This window comes from Sipha flava, unplaced genomic scaffold, assembly GCF_003268045.1.
Source record: "Sipha flava isolate LNK unplaced genomic scaffold, YSA_version1 72_pilon_pilon, whole genome shotgun sequence".
NCBI classification, from domain to species: Eukaryota; Metazoa; Arthropoda; class Insecta; order Hemiptera; family Aphididae; genus Sipha; species Sipha flava.
The window spans coordinates 466971-488776 of record NW_020273612.1 but is presented as its reverse complement, the minus strand read 5'-3'; the positions used below and the strand labels follow the sequence as shown (position 1 = coordinate 488776).

At 28.9% G+C, this 21806-nt stretch overlaps 1 protein-coding gene across 3 annotated transcripts in view; it reads left to right on the top strand.

Moving 5' to 3' along the window:
* LOC112692281 overlaps positions 1 to 21806 on the top strand; it is a 214753-nt gene that overhangs the window by 12017 nt on the left and 180930 nt on the right. For 2 of the 3 annotated variants that reach the window (XM_025566902.1, XM_025566900.1), the window contains exon 2: positions 14543 to 14614. The gene's annotated coding sequence lies outside the window, so the exon portion shown is untranslated. Of the gene's footprint in view, positions 1 to 1969; positions 2080 to 14542; positions 14615 to 21806 lie in introns of all 3 variants that reach the window. The other variant, XM_025566901.1, reaches the window with a different exon arrangement.

Below are 21806 nucleotides of genomic sequence, written 5' to 3'. Positions count from 1 at the left end.
GTTGGATAATACGAACTATGCATTTTGCTGCATTGTCAATATCGGAATAGGAATTCAAAGTTATTGAATCGATAGTTTATTTCAGATTATGTCTGAGTTTTTCCTATTCAGCATGCCCATTAGTTAGAAGGTCTAGAGTTGAGAATTATTTCTTCAGCTATGATTAGTTGTGTGGGAGAGCGATTACTTGATAGATCACATATATTTTTTATGTTAGTATTAATATGAAATGGGATTTTGGAAATAAAGAAGTCAAGTGTTTCGGGTAACCTATTTTCATGAGCAGTCCAGTAAGTTGGGTTAGGAGGAGAAATAAGTGATAGGTGATTTTTAATTGTGATCACTCTCAGAAATGAATCAGTGACCTAAAAGATGGAAAAATCTATTGAACTGTCAATTTTGTAACAAGGAGGACAGTAAGTAGAAGCAATTTTAATAGGTATATTTTTATATCTAGTATGTATGTAATGATATTAGAATCGTCTCAGTACTCCTAGTAATGCTCACAATATTACAACATATGTTTGATCACTTACTCATTGGTTCCAAGTTGAATCACTGTTCGGAGTTTCCATGAAGCTAAATGAACGTAAATAAGTGTTTATTTATGGGAAGGGGGTTGATTAACTTTCTTCAAAATGAAGCCCCAAGGCTTAAATAATGTACAATTAAGTGATATATACCATATGTATTAATTCGTGGTTACTACAATATGATCTTTGGGGGTTGGGGGATCCCTTTTACCGCATATACCCTAAATTAAGTGCCTGTGAGGCCGTGGACCGGTGCACGGTTTTGAACTGTTTCGTCCGAGCAGCAGGTGTGAATAATTTCCGGTTGCTGATGAACTTCACGTACATACATAATTACCGGTGGCATGATTCATGTGGACGCGTAATTCAAGTACTTTGTCATTTATTTTTATCTCGTCGTCCTTTTCACGGGAATGTTTTTATTGTTATCGTACTGAGACGTAATTCTTCCTCGCCGTCACTGAAACACCCGACCATTATTAATTACATACTATAGAAACCGTTCGGCTGTTATTTGCACGTTTTAGCGCAAATGTTTTTATTTTCTATTTTTTCTCTCCATTTGACTCGGAGCGTTTATGGTACGAATGAATTGCATGTGTTATGATCTCGTAGAGTATATCGAATTCATCGATGGCCGTTGAATTCATATTATTTCCTGCGTAGGGTTGAAAAAGATAAAAATAAAAACTTGCTCTATGATAAAATACAACCATTTTGCTATGGGGGCTGAGTTGCGGAAACGTATATACTTGTATGGAACGGCCGTTGCCCAAAATAGCACAAATCGGTACGATTGAAATAACACAAACAATTTTTGCTCAATAAATAAAATCTCCCTTAAAATAATAGTCAAGTAAATTATATTGACTCTGACTCCGGAGATATTTTTTCCTTGGATTATTTATGAAATTAAATTTAAATTTATTTCATGTTATCAATAATTTATTATTGTAACTATTGTACTACATTTTTAGAATATATAATCAGTTTAGGTCAGGTTTACATATCTACTATGTTTCATGAGCTAGATATAATCACGGAAAACATTGATGAGATTACTGCAGTAATACTTCGTCCAGTGGCGTAGGAATACTCGCAGCGCCTGTGGTAAATTTAGAAAAAAATGCTTCTTAACTAATTAAAATTTGATATTATGATATTTTTTTTAACCTTTGATTTTAATATTTTTTTTTTAAGCATACAATTATTATTTATAAGTTATAATTATAGTGTTAATTTTAAATATTGAAAATTTGGTTTTCTCACTCTATGACTGGCAAATTCATCGATAATTTCTTCATATGAAATATTTTATTTAAATGCCCTTGTGCTATTTTCACAATTTCATCTTTAAATTCATTCGTAATGTGTACAAATAGATAACATCTACGTATATCAAAAAGTATAATAGAAAAATGTCGATTTGATTGCAGGATAAAAATACGAAATTTGCACAATTTTGCGCCTTTTGGAAATTCGCATTCCTGGCGTAGGCACACATTCGTCATATCCATGCTACGCCACTGAGTTCGTCAATCAAAATGTTAGAACTTAAAAGTGTAATATTATATGTATATTATTTTTATTAATATGTGTATTATTGTATGCCCTATATTATGATTTTTTTTTAACGAATATGGATTTGAAACTAATATTGTCAAACGTCGACTGACCGTCGATGTGTACATAGCGATTGTCAACTTTTGCGCGTAGTTGACCCAAAATGTTTGTCCAATATTTCGTGCGACCTTTTTGAAAAAATAATACTCTCACATAATTCATTCAATTACTGTAACACTGGACACAAGTAATGAGTAGTAGGTACATAGTGGTGTCAACAGGATATTGATAATCGATACCGAGAAAGATGCCAGTTCATTTTCTCGCCAACAATTTTGTACTTACTATGTAATCGTTCCCGTAAACGTCGACCGATAATTTTCGAAAGACCGAAATGCTGAATTTAAAGTTGTTTGTCAAGAAATCCGATGTACGGAATTTAATTACGATTTTTCAAACTATATTGTATAGGTAGTCTGAAACGATAAAATTATATCATATTTTTTACATTGTAGACGACACTTTTTATGCATAATTCTAGATAAAATATTGACATGGTCACACAAAAAAAAATTAAAACGTAAACAAGTAAACAACCAGTCCGTTTGATTTTACTTCGTTCCATCCTTAAATTGAATATCAGTCAAGGAAATGAAAATATCGTACACAAAAGTGTAATCAGACCAGTTTGGTTGTACGAGATACAAATATGAGGACTTTTTAAACCATCTAATACTAGATTATTACAATAATGTCAATCAATAGTTCTAAGAATCATCACAAATGTTCTACATAAAAAATGTAAAAAAAAATTATAAATAACTACTATCTATAAGATAACTAATAATAAATCAATAAAAAATATTCCATAACAAAATAAAATATCATCCTAATCTATTTATTTATCAAATATCTTCCACAGCAGTTCTAAACAATATAATCCGTCATTGTTATTGTTATACTGTGGGTTACTAAAAAAAAAAAAAAAACCAAAACCTATATAAATAATAAATATTAGTAATATTGTGGGTGTGACTAGTAGGCCTCTTCCTATTCAAGCTTTCATGTCGTTGTTCTTTTTGTACATCAAATTGCTTATTGTGTAACTATTCGTTGGATAAATGGAGTCGATAAACGCGTAGTTTTTTTAATTTATAATATCATTAACAGAGGTACATACAATTACGAATAATCAGAGATAATGAACTTTGTGATTCAAGAGCAGGGCCGGATTTAGACTTAATAAGGCCCTAAGCTATTTGAGATATGGGGCCCTTTATAAGTGTAGATATTAAATGCATAGGCGAAAATAAGGGGTCTTTGTGGTGGAGCTCCTCTTCAAAAAAACATCACTTAAAACCCTCCTAGATTTTCTATACATTGTACAATGTTTATACCATTATAGAGGCTACATCAAACAAATAAATATTTTAGGCCTTTTGGCCCTATAAAAAATTGTATTTTTAATTTTACCTATGATAATATGTCATTGTCAAATATAATTTTTGGAGATCTAGAAGAATAAACTGAAATACAGTTAAGTATATAGATAATTTAAATAATTAATCATTAACTCAATATTATTTTTATTTATAACATACTTACAAATATTAACTTATGTAAAACGAAAAAATAATATTTTGAAAGGAACAATTTACAAAACTTATTATTTAATCTCAGAATTATAAAACTTAAATACTCTCTTTCTTGCCTTTTCTAGAGCAAAGTCACTGATGATATCATCTAATGATAAACTGTGTAGTTTGTCACTTTCTATGCACATGAGATTGAGGGAACATAATTTATCTTGAGTCATTGTTGTTCTAAATTCATTTTTTATTCTCTTTAGTTGAGAAAAAGATCTTTCTCCAGAGCAATTTGCTATCATCATACTAAGAAACAACCTCAATATAGCTTCTACATTAGGGAATGCTGATTGGACACGATCATTAAATATTATCTTATATAGATCTTGATGTGTCAGACCATCATGTTCTGCTGAACCATAGGTTTGACTATGTCTAACATATTAATGAAAATGCTTGACTTCTACAAGATTTATGTCCACATCTTCAGGATATGTTTGGCATAAAGTACTAACTCCTTCATAAATCTTTTCTTCTGTTGCTTCTAATTTTGTTAAGAATGAAAACTTTTTTGAAGCATCGTTGTATACTGAAGCCCTTCTTTCCAGATTTGACTCTAATGCGTCCATTACAGGTGTAAATGTTTTGATTCTGAACTTGTCTCTTGGCTCAAGAATCTCTAAAGCATCACTTTCAACATCATTAATATGCCTTTTTCTACCTGTATATCTACTTTTTTTTATAATCAACATCAGGCAATTTTTCCTTCGCTTTTTTTTCAAAATGATCGAACATATTTCTGGAATCTTTAACAAAATCCAAAAGTGATGCATACAATTTCTTACATACATCTAGACTAATTTGAGGGTGTCGCAGTGACCGACTTGTCTTATGAAATTCATTTAGAAAGTAACTCTACAAATATAGCATTACCATAAATTCAAACTCTTCCATTTTATTCAAAATATTTATGGCTTGATTTCCTGTTTCACCTTTCTATGTCGTATCAATATGCAGCTGATGCAATGCAGAAATTATTCCATCATAATTTTCAAGTATTGCATTTGTGGCTATTGAATGTGCTTTCCATCCAGACTTTGGAACTTTTGACTTGTCTTTGAAGAATGATAACAGCACCGCCCATCAATGGGTAGATGATGAAAATAAATTATATATTTCTTGAACAATTCCAAAAAAGTTTACTGCATCTAAACAACAGTCAACTGCTGCTCTACCAATAAGATTCAAGGAATGACCAGCACATGGAATATACATAGCATACTTGTTAATCTTCAATATTATTTCTTGCATACCATTGTATTTTCCTGACATATTGGCAGCATTATCATATGACTGGCCTCGACACTTACTAAAATCGATTTTGCACTCATTTATTAGGTAGTTGTGCACCATCTTAGCCATGCTTTCTCCTGTGTGATTACACATTTCTAGAAATGTTAGAAAACGTTCGATTGGGAGTCCATCGTTTGGTGAAACGTACCTTACAATAACAGTAAGCTGATCAATATGGGACCGGTCTGGAGTAGAATCTATAGATAAACTGAAGTACCCTGCAGTTCTTAAATCATCCAAGATTGAATCTCTTACTTTATGTTCCATAATATGAATAAACTCATCACATATTGTTTTAGAAAGATAATACGTAACACCTGATCTTTTATTCCCAAATTTTTTAATATGACTTGCTAGAAAAGGATCAAATTTTGCTAGAAGTTCGAGTAATCCAAGGAAATTGCCATTGTTAAGAGAACCAAATTTTTCCTTATCTCCTCTGAAAGGTTAACCACGCTCTGCCATATTAATTATGACTGCCACAATTCGTTCAAGAACATTTTTCCAGTACTGCCGTTTATTGTTTATCTGTTCTTCTAGTTTGCAGTCAATTGTTGAGCCACGTTTTCTTGTAAGATATGTTACCGCAGCTTTTCTATGATCTACGGAGTTTTCATGACTTTGAATTAAATATGTGTTGTGCCAATCACAAAATCCATCTGATGATAATGGTGTAGAAGAATTTTAAAAGAGTTTACACACGAAACAATAGACGCGACCAATTACTGGTGAATATAATAACCATTCTCTGGATAATTTTTCATCATTAGTTCGTTTGGGATAGAACAAGATTTTTGAGCAATATCTATCTTGGTTTATAAAAGTCTTTTTTGATTTTTCAAATGAGCAATTTGAGTGCTGACATTCTGATGGACCTTTTTCTACCCAGTATGCAATTTCATCTTTATTTAAATCACCCCATAGTCCAAAATCATTCTCTTTGTTTTTTGATGTTGAATCTTTTGTGGTGTACTACTTTCAGGTTTATAAATCTCAATATTTGTTGCTTCATTCGTTGAAGTAGATTCTTTACGACTAGATGTACCAGGTTCTGTATTAGGAATAGGATGAATATCCTGTGACTGAGTCATTCTAGTAGAGACTTTTGGTTCATTAGGCTCTTTATTTGTCTTTGATAAAAATCTTTCTAATTTTGTTAATTTTCTAAGCTCTTCTTCAGCTCTCTGTTTCTTTTTTATCTTTTGAGCTCCACTTTTATATATTCTGGTTGACATCTTGCAAACTTTGGCTAAATATTTATTATAGCTATAAGCAGTGACGACTCATGCAAATGTGCGATGGTGCGGTCGCACTCCTTATAGTAATGAACAATTTATAGTACAACTATATTTACAAAATAAATAGATACATATTTTAGTATAAAATGGTATATTATACATTAGCAAATTAACAATTAAATATATTTTTAATTATTATTAAAATTATTTTCATAGTTTTTTATAATATTGTTACGGAGGTACCTACTCGCGGTTTTATTATACGGGTTACGTGTTTATGGATATCTATTTGCTATGCGCCTATTCAATGCCGCAGCCTGTGCATCATTATGAATCGCACATAAAAATAGAAGGCGACGATATAATAAGCGGTCATAGAAGCTTCTGATGTGCAATGAATTTTGTCGCTCAAATCGGACGAAACGTGTTTAATTTTGTATTATAATTATATCATAATAATATAAACAACAATAATATTGAATACAGGTACCTATATAATACTTTCTAATGTTTATAAGCTTAGTCATATGAAAATTAGATTTAGATTGTGCTACGATTTTTTGCATTTAAATACATACTGATTAATCTATTGATGTAGAACGCTCATTTTCAAAAAAACACAAACATTTTTTAACGGACAATTGAAATTTAATGCTGTTTGAAAACATATCAAAATCATTAATTAGTTTAATGCAATAACATCGGGTAAAAATTAAACTGTTTATAATTTAAATATATTGTGTTGTTGTTTTTTCTTTTTAATTATTATTTATCAAAAAAAATTGTTTGGTTTTTAAATGAAAATAATACTATACATCTTTATAAATCATGGGTTATATTAATACGTAAATAACTAAATCGTTTAATTAAAAAATAAAACATTAAAATTTACAATTAATTATTGTATTTTTTTAGAGCATATTTTGATAATTTTTAGGGCCTAACTGCATACATATTTTATAGGTTTTTAGAAAATATAATTGTCGACCCTACTAATAAGTAAAATAAATACTTATAAAATTGTACTCACGCAGTTTTTCAGGTAACACTACAACGGAGTGTAAAGGAAAATTCATTGGTTTCTGTTAAAGCTGATAAAACACGATGTTCGAGATGGATGTCTAAAAGAGTTAATTTAAATGGTTTTCAGAAACGTTGTATTTGTATTTCATCGCCAATATACGCCAGATTCTTCGAATATCAGCGTTCTGAAAATGAGAATTACGAACCGACGTAAAAAACGTTATATCACGGTTCGAAAAAATATTTTTTTATTTATCAATTCCCCTGTATTCGGATGAAAAAAAAAATCAATTTTCTTTCAATCGCATACAATTCGTCTTGTGAAAATAAGATTCTCACGGTATCGTGGGTATCACGTGAATAGTGTACATGCCGTGCACCCGCGTTACACGGGATAAACGAAAATCATGTCCCGCACGGCACACTTATCGCAGGGTATCACTCCATATCTTGGTGTACGTTTCGTGCGGATCTGCGGAAACGTATTCCGTACGAGGACCTCGGTGCACGCGAGCGACTTGCGCGCAGTACGTGCGATTTCCACGGCGGAAAACGGAGTGAACACGCCCTCGAAGCTCAGACGTTCGTCGGCAGTAAGCAATTCCGTGCTGCGCCGTCCCGCTCGGTCCGTGGAAATATACGTGCCGTCATAATGAATTCGTGTCTTGCTCTGCACACGTCGTACGTGTATTTATCCTGCGGAGTACGTGTTGACATAATCCATTGCTCCTCGAATCCAATCGAGTAAAACCGTTTTTTTTTTTTCTTCCCATTAGTGGAATACCTAAGATGCTGAAAAAAAAAATCCACAAAGCCCCGAAAACCGCTAACCACTAATGCCAATTTTAAATTACAGCTCGTGTAAAAAACGGTGTCCGGTGTCCCGACGGGTTGCTTTTCAATTTAAGAACGTTTCTTCATGATTTACAGTTTATTTACAGCAGTCTGTTCAATCAAATTCTTTCACAGTATTTAGATCTTTGCGATTGATGATGTATGCGTCTGTTCGCCATACGGCGAATAATGGTACCGAACGTGTCCTAGCACCTCATGATAATTGATATGTATTAATATACATTATGATCTATTAATACAGTCAACACTATAGTCGAGACGGGTTTACTCGTCACAATTAAAATTATCATTATGGCCGATTCATTTTTATTGGTGATTTTTTTTACTGAACAACTCATTCACACTGTTCAACAAAACCTAAACGTTCCTAACGAATAGTTATTGTATGGCATTTCACACCCAATAGTGATAGTACTACACACATCTCTTTTTTTTATAAAGGTAGTTATTTATAATATTTTTTTTATTTTGGCAAATATATAAATTAATTCGTGTCTCTGTTTCATAACCGTTATTACTTATACAGTGGTCGCCGCTTAATGTAATCACGGTTAATGTTATCAAACGTTTATTGTTATCGAAAAGTATAAGTACGGGCCGGATGTATACTTATATGTGTAAATTATGACGGCTACCGTAATCAATACGCCGCATAATATTATCAGTTTGAGGTCATAAAATCATAATTTTGTAACTCTGTTTAACTCTTTTGTCTCGAATATAAATCTCTATACCAGGGGTTGCATGTGGCCCGCAAAGCAATTTTTTATGGCCCGCACAAAGTTGGTTAATTTTTGTGTTTTATTTTTGTTCAATAAATTTTTCATATAATTTTCAATAATATTCAATTCTTTTTTCTTTATAAATAAAATTGTTATTATTATATAATCGGAGTCGAAGATAATGATGGCTGCACTATTCAGTCATAGAATAAATTAAATATACTTATATATATATATTTAAAAATTAAAATTTTAAATATATTTAATCTATGTATTTATACATATGTATCTAATATATTCAATCTATGGTCATAGTTACTTATCGTTTGTAGCAATTAGTATTACACCGTGATGACTGTGTTTATAATAGTTTCATTTTACAAGTAAATCCAAACATTATGGCGACTAAAAAAAGAAAAATTTGTGATGAACATCGGTTTTTTAATAATTCTTGGGTTGATTTATACTTTTTTGTATAATAAGTGTTCACAACTTGTTTAGTTTTGATGAATCAGTCATTTTAATCATTTTTTTCATTTTTTATTGATGATCATTTTAACTGACACGTGTGAACCCGCCTTTATTTCCATATGGTTTTGATCCAAATATTATTGCACCATCTATATAAATTTAATAATTGGAGTATTATCTAATTACCTCTAAGTTTGATTAAATGCAGGTTGTTCAGCGGAGCGCCTTATAGGCCTAGTTTGAAAACCGCTATTTTATATTATATTTTAATATATTATATATTTATATTTTAACTGATTTATTAGCTCCGTAAATTTCGTCGATGCTTGTGCGAAGCGAAGAGATTACAAATAAAACGTCATGAAAATCCGTTAGTTAGTAGTGAAAATGGTCGATGACCAAAATGTATTATTAAATTTACGCGATTTACACAAAAGTCAATGATTTCTGGTGTCTATTTTTTCATATTAATATCGTTTATATCAGGACTTGTCATGACGTTTAGAGACGTTAATATAGTGTAAGTAGGTAATTCACGTAATTATAAATTTAAAAATATAACGACTACTATACGTTTAATGTTTAAAATTTCCGTTTCACGCTTAAGAAGCATTGTTTGGAAATATATAATAGCAGTTAGTGGTTTAATGATTTTGATTTTGTCTGTTTTAACGTTTTTCACACGTTCCTCAGTGTGTTAATTTCTTATTTCAATATGAATCTATGAATCACAAGGCTATTAAAATACTTGAACTCGATTACTGGATATGTGTTAGTGAATTCCGTTATTTTTATACGAAAACTTCGAGTATTAAAAAAGTTGGGAGTCATCCATGAACGGAAAACGCAGGAACGCAAAGTAATGAACTTAATCAGTAGGTATCTGAGTAAAAACTTGCTCGTGGACTGGTATTTTTTGTAATTTAATACCACGAAATGAAAACAATAAAGATACTTCTGAACAGTATCGTAGTTACATAGGTTTGAAAATTATTATCATACAAGGATTTGTATACTTGACTGGTTCAAAGATAATATTTCACTGGAAATTAGACATGTATATTATATAATTTATTATTGAACATTATTCTAAAATCGTAGTGTTGAAAAGATTATAACATAACAATTTTTTTTTAATTTCAACTGGGTATACTTTATTTCTGTATACCTGTGGTTCTTACCGCTCTGTCTTTAGTGAATAATATATTACAAACACGTCATCCCATCGAATACGGTCCGTATATTATCTTCCTTTATATTTTCTATAGTTATTGCCTACTAAAATAAATCCCGTTTAAGTAAATGTATTCAGAAATAGTTTGACTAGTGAATATAACGTATTCAACGTCATCAATCCGTCAAACGTATTCATAAAAAGGTTTTTGTGGTTCGATTTTATTATTTATTCAAAAGAAATTTTATCATAACGTTATGGTAAAATTGATGAAATTATATCTCAGACGGGTCAGTTTGAGTTTGCACACTGAATTTGAGATGGTCTTAAAACAAAGGGAGTAGGCTGAATACTTTCGGACGAGAATTAGTTTTCTCATATCAGGTTGAATAAATAAATAAAAAATGTAGTTTTCTTGTAGATGACATTTGATTTTTTTATTCGAAAACATGACCAGATTGTCCGATTCCCAGTGTTATGCGATCATTGTTTGACTAACTGTAATTTACACATGACCGACGCTGGGGCGAATGCATGAAAAAATGTTGGGGGATTTTAAAAAAATTTAAAATGTTGATGAATATTAAGATTTATTATTTATTATAAAATATATATCTCTACTACTATATAAAATGAAATAAGGAGTTTTCTACGACCACGCTAACGTAGAAAAAACTACTGAACCAATTTAGCTGAAATTTTTTTCTGTTATACCCAACAGTTTGCTGAAGGTTAGCATCACTTTTGTTAATAAGAAATAAGTATAAAGTTTTTGAAAAATTCAAGAACAGGCTTTTTTTATGTTCCATTTCTGTGACAACACTATTTATCTTTTTTACAATTTTATGGTTATCAAGCTTACAAACATAGTTTTTTTTTTTATTTACTTTGATAAAATATACTTTTTGATACTATATTTGAAGGTTTATTAGGTTTGCTAACGGAGTTAAATTTCGGTTAAGTTGCCAATGAGAACTACCAATGCTACTCGAATGTATAACAGATGGCACTAAGAGAACATACCTGAACGTTCGTTAAGACTTACGGAGTAGCAATGCAAAGCTTTGAGTCTGAATTTAGCGTTTAGTTACCGATTAGAGAATGATTATATTTCAGCGCTTGAAATAGGACCATGACTACATTATACCCTAAGTGTCATGCGGAAAAATGGAAAGATAAAACCCGTGAAATTTGCTGCACTGACGGTAGAATTGTTTTACACCAAACTAATTCCAGGCAGTATAATACTCTGTTTCTAACATCGTTTTTAGCAAACGAAATAGTTAAAGGGAACTTCATGCCCACTTTTAAAATTCAGGGTAAAGTGCATCATTTGATAGATAGTTTATTACCCGAAAATAAAAATAATGCTAAATTTTTACAAATTTATTTTAGTATTATTAGTTAATGAAAATAAAGGTCCCCAGAGATATACGTAGTTTTGTACGATCGGAGTGGACACTTATGTCGAGTCTCCGAATTGAATACGAGTATATCTCATGATGCACTGCAATATCTGTGAACTATTTACGGCCCGAGAGAAAATTTAGGTGGTCCGCAGAAGAATTTGAATGTTATTTGCAATATTATTTTACTAACCTTTCAACGAGCGTGTTTCATATAATTTCTATGTGATTGACGGTTAGTGTATACTAGAAGCGAAAACTTATAAATGAGACTTAAGGATATCACATTATATATTTACTCAGAAGTTTTATAAAATTCTTATATCATTTGTTATTAATATTTTGTCACGATCAACATATTTATTGTTATCAACAACAGATTAATAAGTATTTCTTTTGTATCTGTATTCATTTTTAATAACGATACATTTATCATTAATACTGCTAGAAATATTTCAATATGTTTTCATTAAACGTTTTTTATATTTACTTGTCGATTGCATTAAACGATTCGATTTGAATAAAAAATTCTGCATATAATTGTCTGAAGGCAAAATAAACAACCGATCATGGATGAAGCCATGACGGATCGGCTAGTGAGTATATATTTAGTTTAATTTTACTTGGAAGTACATTTTAAACGTTATAATTTCGAAGAATTACGTTACTCTATCTTATAATCCAAAAATGGCCATTAAATAAAAGAGACCGAACTTCAAAAAATATATGCATTATCATGAAATCATGCATTCTCAAAGCATAGTCAGATTTTTAAATACGAGTGAACAAACCTTTTAAGTACAAGTACGTTAAATTATATTAGAAAAACACAATGGTAAGATAATGTATTTTAAATTTTGAGACGTGTCCACCCAAATATATTAAGGATGTTACGTGACTCGTGTGAACTAACTCGTGGTTAATCAACCCAGTAATTAGGATTATTATTAAAATATCAACCAACACGCGTAAGCGTATTAAAATAAGACGTCACCTGGTTCGATCTGCGATCGCTGTCCGTCGTTTTATGCTTTTATCACTATAGTTCTAGATATATTATAGATGTACTTGATGGTTCGTTAACTTTCTGCTATTTGTCCTGCATACAGATATCGGTGTCGTAAACGCAAGATTTTGAATTGCTTACGTCCCACGTCGACGCCTGTATAATATTCCTTAGGAAAACCGGGAAAGAGAAAAACAAGAAAAAAAAAAAAGATGGAAAAAGGAATAAAAATCGATTTTTTGCTTTCTGAAGTACAACCCTATTTTACTCATGTCTAAACGTATGAGTATAATATATTATAATATATGTCTGTTTCTCGTCCGTCCGGAACGAACGCGTTTGCTCTGAAAAACCATTGTACATCTCCATCACGTCGTTGCGGGCGCACGTGACTTTTAGGTGGCTGACATGTTCGGACCCTATACAAACCCCGCCAACTACACCCACTATCCATACGTCATGACAGGACGTTCCTTCTGTGAAACCGTCAAGCGATGCAGGGGCTTTTCGAGACTTATACCATTTTCCAGTAATGCCTCACTCGGTCCGTTGGGCATATGATAGATTTTCGACTAACCGTGTAGATTTATGAATTTTGCACTCAATATTTATGATTTATTTCACAGGAACACCTAAAAATCATACGGGTATCGTGTGAGATCGTCAAAATGATTGTCTGCTAATATTATTATTACCATTTTAACAATAAAAATATCAATATTAATCTGTTTAGCACGAATAAAGCCGTTAAAGGAGCTGATACTGGGAAGTATCATACATAAAATACACTAATCACCTAGAATCTACTAACGCATATTTATGTAGTATAGAAAGTTTAAAAAACAAAAGTAATACTGTTGAAAAATATTGTGTACAGAACGATAATTCAACCGATATTAATCACATGGCACGTTGATAAACTCTAGGCAAATAGCCGATGACGCCATTAATATATAATGAACAACAATTATTCTATTATTCTATAATTATATGAAATCACAAAATGTATTTAATGTGAAAATAGACATATTACAATTTAACATTTACACATCAAGTACAAAGTTTGCTAGTATATTACAGTATAATTTTGTATTGTACAAATTTTAGTATGAATTAAATTATTTTATTTATAATTGAGAAACACATTATTAATTGCACGTAATAAAATAACTAAAATGCATAAATTTACCAATATAATTTTTATACCTATATTTTATGAATAAATCAATAAAGCATTTAAATTTTATTGACCATCGACATTTATTTTTATTAATTTTATAACATAAAACTTTATAAAATTATTTCGAGAAATAAAATGATTCGGTACTTGAGCGTTAAACATTGTTGTAAAAAAAAGACAAATTTTACTTTATGGTACATATTATATATATTATATTGCATTATAGATTATTGTTATGATTAATTGTTTAAAGTACCTATATTATTGTAATCAATTACTATATTATAATATTATTATGACTTAATTCGTACAATTTAAAAAAAATACTATACAGTTGATAAGTAGAAAATATTTTTGTTTTTTTTTAAACTTTTACTTTGTAAACAATAAATATTCATTAATTGGTATAACTTGTTATCTTTATTATTTTAGATGCTTACTAACAATTGAACTATCCAGCTTCAATACTTGAATTAGTACAATAACCAATAATATACGATAAAAGTAAGTAGAATTATTTGTTATGCATGAATATAATATATTTTTTTGATCGATGGACACGATTTATTTCGACAATTAAAATTGAATGACCAACAAACGAATGTATTACTGTATAAAAGGTACAAATTTGTCCAAATTTGCATAGTAAAAGGTGAAATTTGTAGTAGTATCATTATAATATGGTTTATTAATGTTAACACTACTGTAGAAGTACCTAATAAATATTGTAGTGATTGCAATAAAGAACCTCGAATAGTGCGGTTAGATATTGGTTAGTTCGATTTGTGGTCGAAGGGATAAAATAATAAAATACTATGATGTGCATTGGTCGAAGTACAAATATGATACAGTTATATATACATTACACTATGGTTCAATTTAAATTAAATATACGACATTATACAGCATCATTTTTTTTCATAGGTTATTTGCTTTATTTAGAAAGCGCAAACATTAATAATTTGATGTTTTTGAAAATTTAAAGCGATGACATTGTAATTAATTGCACCTAGTGAATAATAATTAATTGATAGTTTCAATAATATGCCTGTATACAATTGGAAATTTCATACTTTTGATTCAAAATAATATTTTTTGGTAGTAAACCAAAAACATTGATAATTAATGTAAAAAAAAATGAAACATATAAATTAGTTAAACTTCTATTAGAGTAATTATGTAATAAAAATATTTAAACGTTACTATGTTTTTATGGACAAATATCACTTTTATCAATACATTATTTAAAAGTCAAATAAAATACATTGGCTGAACAAAATAACGTTTCAATAAATAATATGTTAAAAATAAACTTTAAGTTTTCTATTGGACGTTTGTTATTTATTTTTTATATAAGATATCTAAGAAAATAGAAATATTATTTTATTTTAACTCTGTATATTATGTACTGTTTATATATTTTTCTTTGTTGTAGCCAATTTATTTTTATATTTATAAGTACACTTAAAATTTTTAATATATAATTATAATTTTTAAAGTACATATTATAATAATGAAATTGAATTGGCCATTCCTTGATTTTTTTTTTTAACCATCGAAGTTATAATAATAATAATAATAATAATAAAATGTATTTAATAGTAAAATAAATAAATAAAAACATCCTAAGTTATAAAAAAGTAAATACTTATAATTAACAATGAATACTAATTATTGTCAAATTAATTATACCCTAATTATTTATTTAATAAATACATGTTTTTAACAGGTCCAAGAATTGAAGAAAAAATCAAAATTTTTGTCCTCAAACCATAAGAGTGCAAAAATATGTTTTTTTTCACAGATAATATAAATTAAAAATTATATGTAGGTATTTTAGTTTTGAAGTTTTGAAATAAAACTATATTTATTTAAAATAAGAAAAATATGAATAATATTTTTACTCTATTTTTTTAATTTTTTTTTTTTTAGAAAATTTATCAATAATACGAGACTTTTTTTTTGTTGACTCATTTGAGGTCATTTAGATTCATCGCCGCTTCTACTATGCCTCTCCATGTTTATCTATAGCCATTTCTTCTCCATTTCTGACTCCTAAGAGTTTCAGGTCTTTGACTTGGTCGCTTCACTATTATCTTGGCTGCCCCTTTGGTCTTGTTCGGTCTGGCTTCCATCTTGTAAATTTATTTACAGCTTAGTCTTCGAATTTGTAAAACATCTATAATGTCGGTTTCGTTTTAAAATTTCCCTTAGTTCTGAATTCGTTCGTCGTTCGTATTCGTTGCTTTTGGTATTCTTTTGTGGGCCGAAAATTTTCTTTAATATTTTTTTTCTCAAATGTTATTACTAGTAGTTTCTTAACGTCTGTTTTAATTGGCGCCCACGTCTTGCATGCATATGATATAATAAGTCTTATTAGGATTTTGTATAGTCTAATTTTTATTCTCCTTGATACTAGTATTGATTAAAACATTGGTATTAGGTAGAAGTAGCGCTTTTTACCTGCTATCATTCTACGATTTATTTTTTAATGACTATTTGCCATTTCATTTAAATTTACTCCAAGGTATTTAAAATAATGTACATTATCAAATATCATATCTCCCACTGAGATTGAATTTTGGTGATGTTGTCTCCATGATCATATATATAGTATATAAGTTGGTGTATTATTGAATAATATTAATTGTAATATTCTGCTTGATAAAAATAAACTGCAGGAGTATAGCTCTTAATTGATGTTTTGTTTAATTATTTTTTAACCGACTGAAATCTCCTAATATAACGTAAATAGTAAAATGCTATTAAATAATAACATACAAAATATAATTAGTTTACATTTTTGATTTGTAATTGAGGATTTTTTAATTTTACCCATTCCTACGGAATTAACTTCGATATTTTTATTTTGCATCTTCATAATACATATGTACTAACATTATAGTAGTGGTAAGCTATATAATAACGGAAGTCCTTTTTTTTTTTTTTTTAATACTTAAATAGAAAATATAATGCAATAAGGTTTCGGAACCTAACAATGCCATAATTTTAATGAATAAGCATGTTTATAAATTACAAAGTTAAATATGTCCATTGGAGTAGGTATATATTTGTTTCCTCTTTTATAAAAATTTCCTTTTAAAAATGTATTCATATTTTACATTGCATACAGTAATACTTACTGGGTATACCTGTATATTTTCGAGGAAGAACTTAACAATTTGGTATTCAAACCATTTTCTGATATTTCTGTAACCTGTCATATTAAAGGACTACGCAACCAAAAAAACTGTATTTATTTTTTTTTATTGTTTAAAAGTATAATGCTTTTAAAAATAATAATTTTGGTGGTCTAAAGATTATTGTCGGACTATTGCTTCAGTATTTAAATATAAGTCAAGTTTTACGCGTGACGTCATAAAATCACACCGTTCGATAAGCCGTATTTTTAATACATGAGTGGTATTTATTTCGCACGATTAAAATAACTATTGGGAAAAATTGATTTAAGGTATGAGTTTAATATAATTTATGATTTATATACATAAATGTTAGAAAAAATCATAATATTAATGAATTATTGAAAAATCTTCTTTTAAACATTTCACAGTTATTCAGTAATACTGTATGATTAAATTCACTTCATACAATATATTATAATATAAATCGATACTATAATTTTTATAGTACAATCCCCGACTAATTTCAGATTCCAAATGTTCAGTGCTGCATTCATGATTCTTTATATTTCTATTGAGGTTTGTCTAGTCATTCGATCCATTGTCCATGACTTATTTTTTGGCCTTAGTAAATCCAAACAGCTTGCAAGAAACACAATATATTTGGTCAGAAGAAGGAGAATAGGAAAGGTAGGTTAGTTAGTCTAATAAATCGGTACTATATTATAGTATATGAATATAGGATATATTATATATATCATATAGGAATAAGATATTTTTTTTTTATATAAATTTCATAAGAAGAATGTTCAATTTAATATTTTTCGTATTATTGTGTTTATATTCAAATAAAATATTTATTACTCACACATTTTTATACTATCTTGCAAATTCTAAAATGTTTATTATTTTTTTTTTATATGATTCCTTTAAATTATCAAAAAAAAAAAAAAAAAAAATTATGCACATTAATATTAATATTATACCTTTATTTTTTGAATCATGTAATTACTAATACAACTATTTATGTAGTATTTTTAGATAAAATTTTCATGTTTTAGATTTACAATACGGCATGACACATACATCACATTTAAAAACCCGAAAAACCAATACGTATTATACGTTTATGCATTCTATAAGAAATCAATGCCTTCTATTCATAATTAATTATTGATCATACTTGAGATTTCTTTTGAAATGATTTTAACATATACTAATCGTGTTTTTTATCTCACTCACAGTAGTTCGTCGGATGGGTTTTCGAGTAAATTTATTTAAGGAAATTTAATTTATTAAAGATAATTTTGTTCAAAAACACATTATACTGTTAAGTGTATTTATGATGTACCATATTTTAAAATTTTAATAAAGGTATTTTTTAATCTTCTAAAATTTAGTTACTAATTTGTATACACATGCGTTCAAAAATGTTATTACTAAAAATTTCCCATGAGTATCCAAAATTATTAAATTTGATTGACTTTGTAAAAAAATAAACACACACACACACACACACACACACACACACACACACACACACACATATATATATAATTCTAAAAGGAAATGTTACATTGTATTTTTTTAACTTATATTCGCTATTTTCTATGATTAATTGTACTACATTAAATGTCTACATTATTTTCTGTGATTATTTATAAATTTATTATTTATGAAGATATTTTGGAATGAACCGTGGCATTAGTACATTTTTCTAGTCGAGTACAAACTTCCATTATTTGCTCTACTTTTCATTTTTTTTTCTTACTGTTCATAGGTGCTTTAATCATTGTACTCTTCAACAGACACTAACAAATAATGTAACTTATGTTCAGTCCTTGATGTATTGCATAACTGTGCTACAGTTGGTTAAAACTGATTTAATTTAAAATATAATTCAATTACGTGTTCATACTAACTAATACAAGAAATTAATTTAATTGGACATTATTATATTATTATTGTTTTACATTAAAAATGGCTAACCCGTGGTCCATCTTTGTAAGATTGCAGCCCGCGAGATTTATCATTTACCAAAAAAAAAAAAATGTATATTTGTCCCAATTAAATATAGTAGTATGTCCCCACAACGCAAAAGCCATAAATGTAATCGTAACAAACTGTTATATTCATTAATAAAATTTTTGTTCCCAAGTATTGTCTATGAACTATGTTATGCAAGTAGTCATAAAAACAGTGAATTACATTCGATAACATGTGCTTCCGCACCGATAATTTAAAGAGTTCTTGAAAAAATAAGATTCAGAATACTGTGATAAAAACAATAATAATTCATTCTGTTTATTTCAAATAATTAATACAACAAAACTTATTTTATAATAATAATTAATCCTGTTTAAAATGTTTACTCAAATTTTTTTTTTTATTGAAACAAAATACTAATATAATTTTATATATTTCCCGTGGGTTCGTAATGTATTTCCAAAGTGGCCCGCAAGATCATTTGGGTTGGCCACCGCTGTTTAACATAAAGCAAAATAATGAGTGTCTTAAATCTATTAGTATTTAACTAAAAAATATTTTTTTGTTATTGTGTAAATAACGGACTTACTCAATGGATCAACCCATAATTGATTTGATTTAAAATACTTTTTTGTTAATGCTTAAATAAATTTAGATAATATTTTAAAATATATTACAATTAATACTTAACTAAGTCAATTGTATTATTTGTTTTTCATTTTGCTGATTTTTTTTTAACGTGTTCATGAACATAAACATAACTTAACTGAGTTAAAAAATATCATTAACTTGCTTAGCCTTGGTTTATGCAGAATAAAAAGTTATTTATTATAAATATCAAGAATATGTATTTATATATATTCTTGATATTTATAATATTCTCGATCGTTCTTCTGAATTAATATTAAATACGAAGATTTATCAATACCTTGAAATGTGTATTATTAATAATACGATAATCACAATAAAGAATTTAGTTTTGAAATTAGTATTTATTGAAACAGCTTATTTTAGTCGTTTAACTGTGAAACTAATCATAACTTCTGTCTTACTAAAGTTCATTGACATTAATAAATATTATACTAAGAATAAAAGATTTTTAGTAAGCCGGCGAATTGTATAGGCAAATGTGATACACGAATACAATAAAAACTATGATTGAATCACATAATGGACTTCATAATTATTCCGTTTTAGACTGGTTTCTGGCCTTCTAGTTTAATACCTACGATATATTTTGTGATTCTATAGATATATACTATAGATACCATTTCCACAAAAGATCGGTTTCACTATATGTAAGTAAATGTCCATATTAATTGTATTATTCTATTATGATGGTTTTTATAAGTTTAATAGTGATAATGATTCATGATAAATAAAATGATATTTCAATTTTCTATAAATAACTAAAAAAAAAAAAATTTTGATGTAATCTTGGAGTGAAAATTCCCCGTTCTAACGATCATTATTTTTTTGAGTTAAGATGAAAACAAAAATTCGATTTTGTCTAAAACCGGTATGCTGATAATGTTGCAGTATTTTTATAACGTTAAGCGTTATTCTTATAACATAAAAAAAATCAGAAATCATGATCAAACCAATAAATTATTCATTTCACTCAGATACTAAAAAATGTAATTTAAAATTAAATATATATTTATTTTTTGTTCATAGTTCTTCACATCTTAGTATATAATATATATATATATATATATATATATATATTCAAAACATATTAATTCAACAGTACGTGTTTGACCACCGACAGTTAGGCACGTGTAGATCTCTCGCAACTGTGCGCTTTTGTATAGCTTCCGATAGCCATATAGTGCTCCGTTATCTACGTCGACGGTAGATAAACAGGTAATATATTCTTGGCTATTATTTAATATCGACCATACCACGCAATGAATAATATAGATAAAACCGGCAAACGGTCTTTAATAAAATCTCCATATAAAAACAATATCACAACACCTTCAGGAAAAACTCCTCAAAACACAAACAAAAATACAAATGAACCTACTTCTATATATATTTCATCAAACTTCAAACAAAGCACAAAGTCAAGACCAAATGTCTTCAAAAACAACGACAGCACACCGCCTCCATCTATCTCTACGTCCTACCATATCAACACACCTATCACTTCTACGGCTTCCCCGATTATCGCTGCCTTTATTAATAATGCCACCACCGCCGCCATTAATAAATCAAATGAAATCGTTATCGACGATGATAACATTCAGCTCAATACACTGCACAAACACAATCAACCGTTTAGTTTCGCCGCTATCATGTCGAAGGAAAAAACGTCTAGAAGACAAACACTAGTCTTTAACGCTATCGACGGTATTTGACAAGTCGAATACATCCTGGCGATTGGAAAATTGATCTCCCCAAAAGACATAATCTTCATATCAAGAATTTTAAATAATCGTTTTTATATTTTTCTTTCGAGTAAAATAATTCTTGAAACCTTACTTAAAAACTCCGAAACTATCACAATACATGAACATACTATACCAATCCGTAAAATAATCAACCCAGCTAAAAAAAAAAAATCA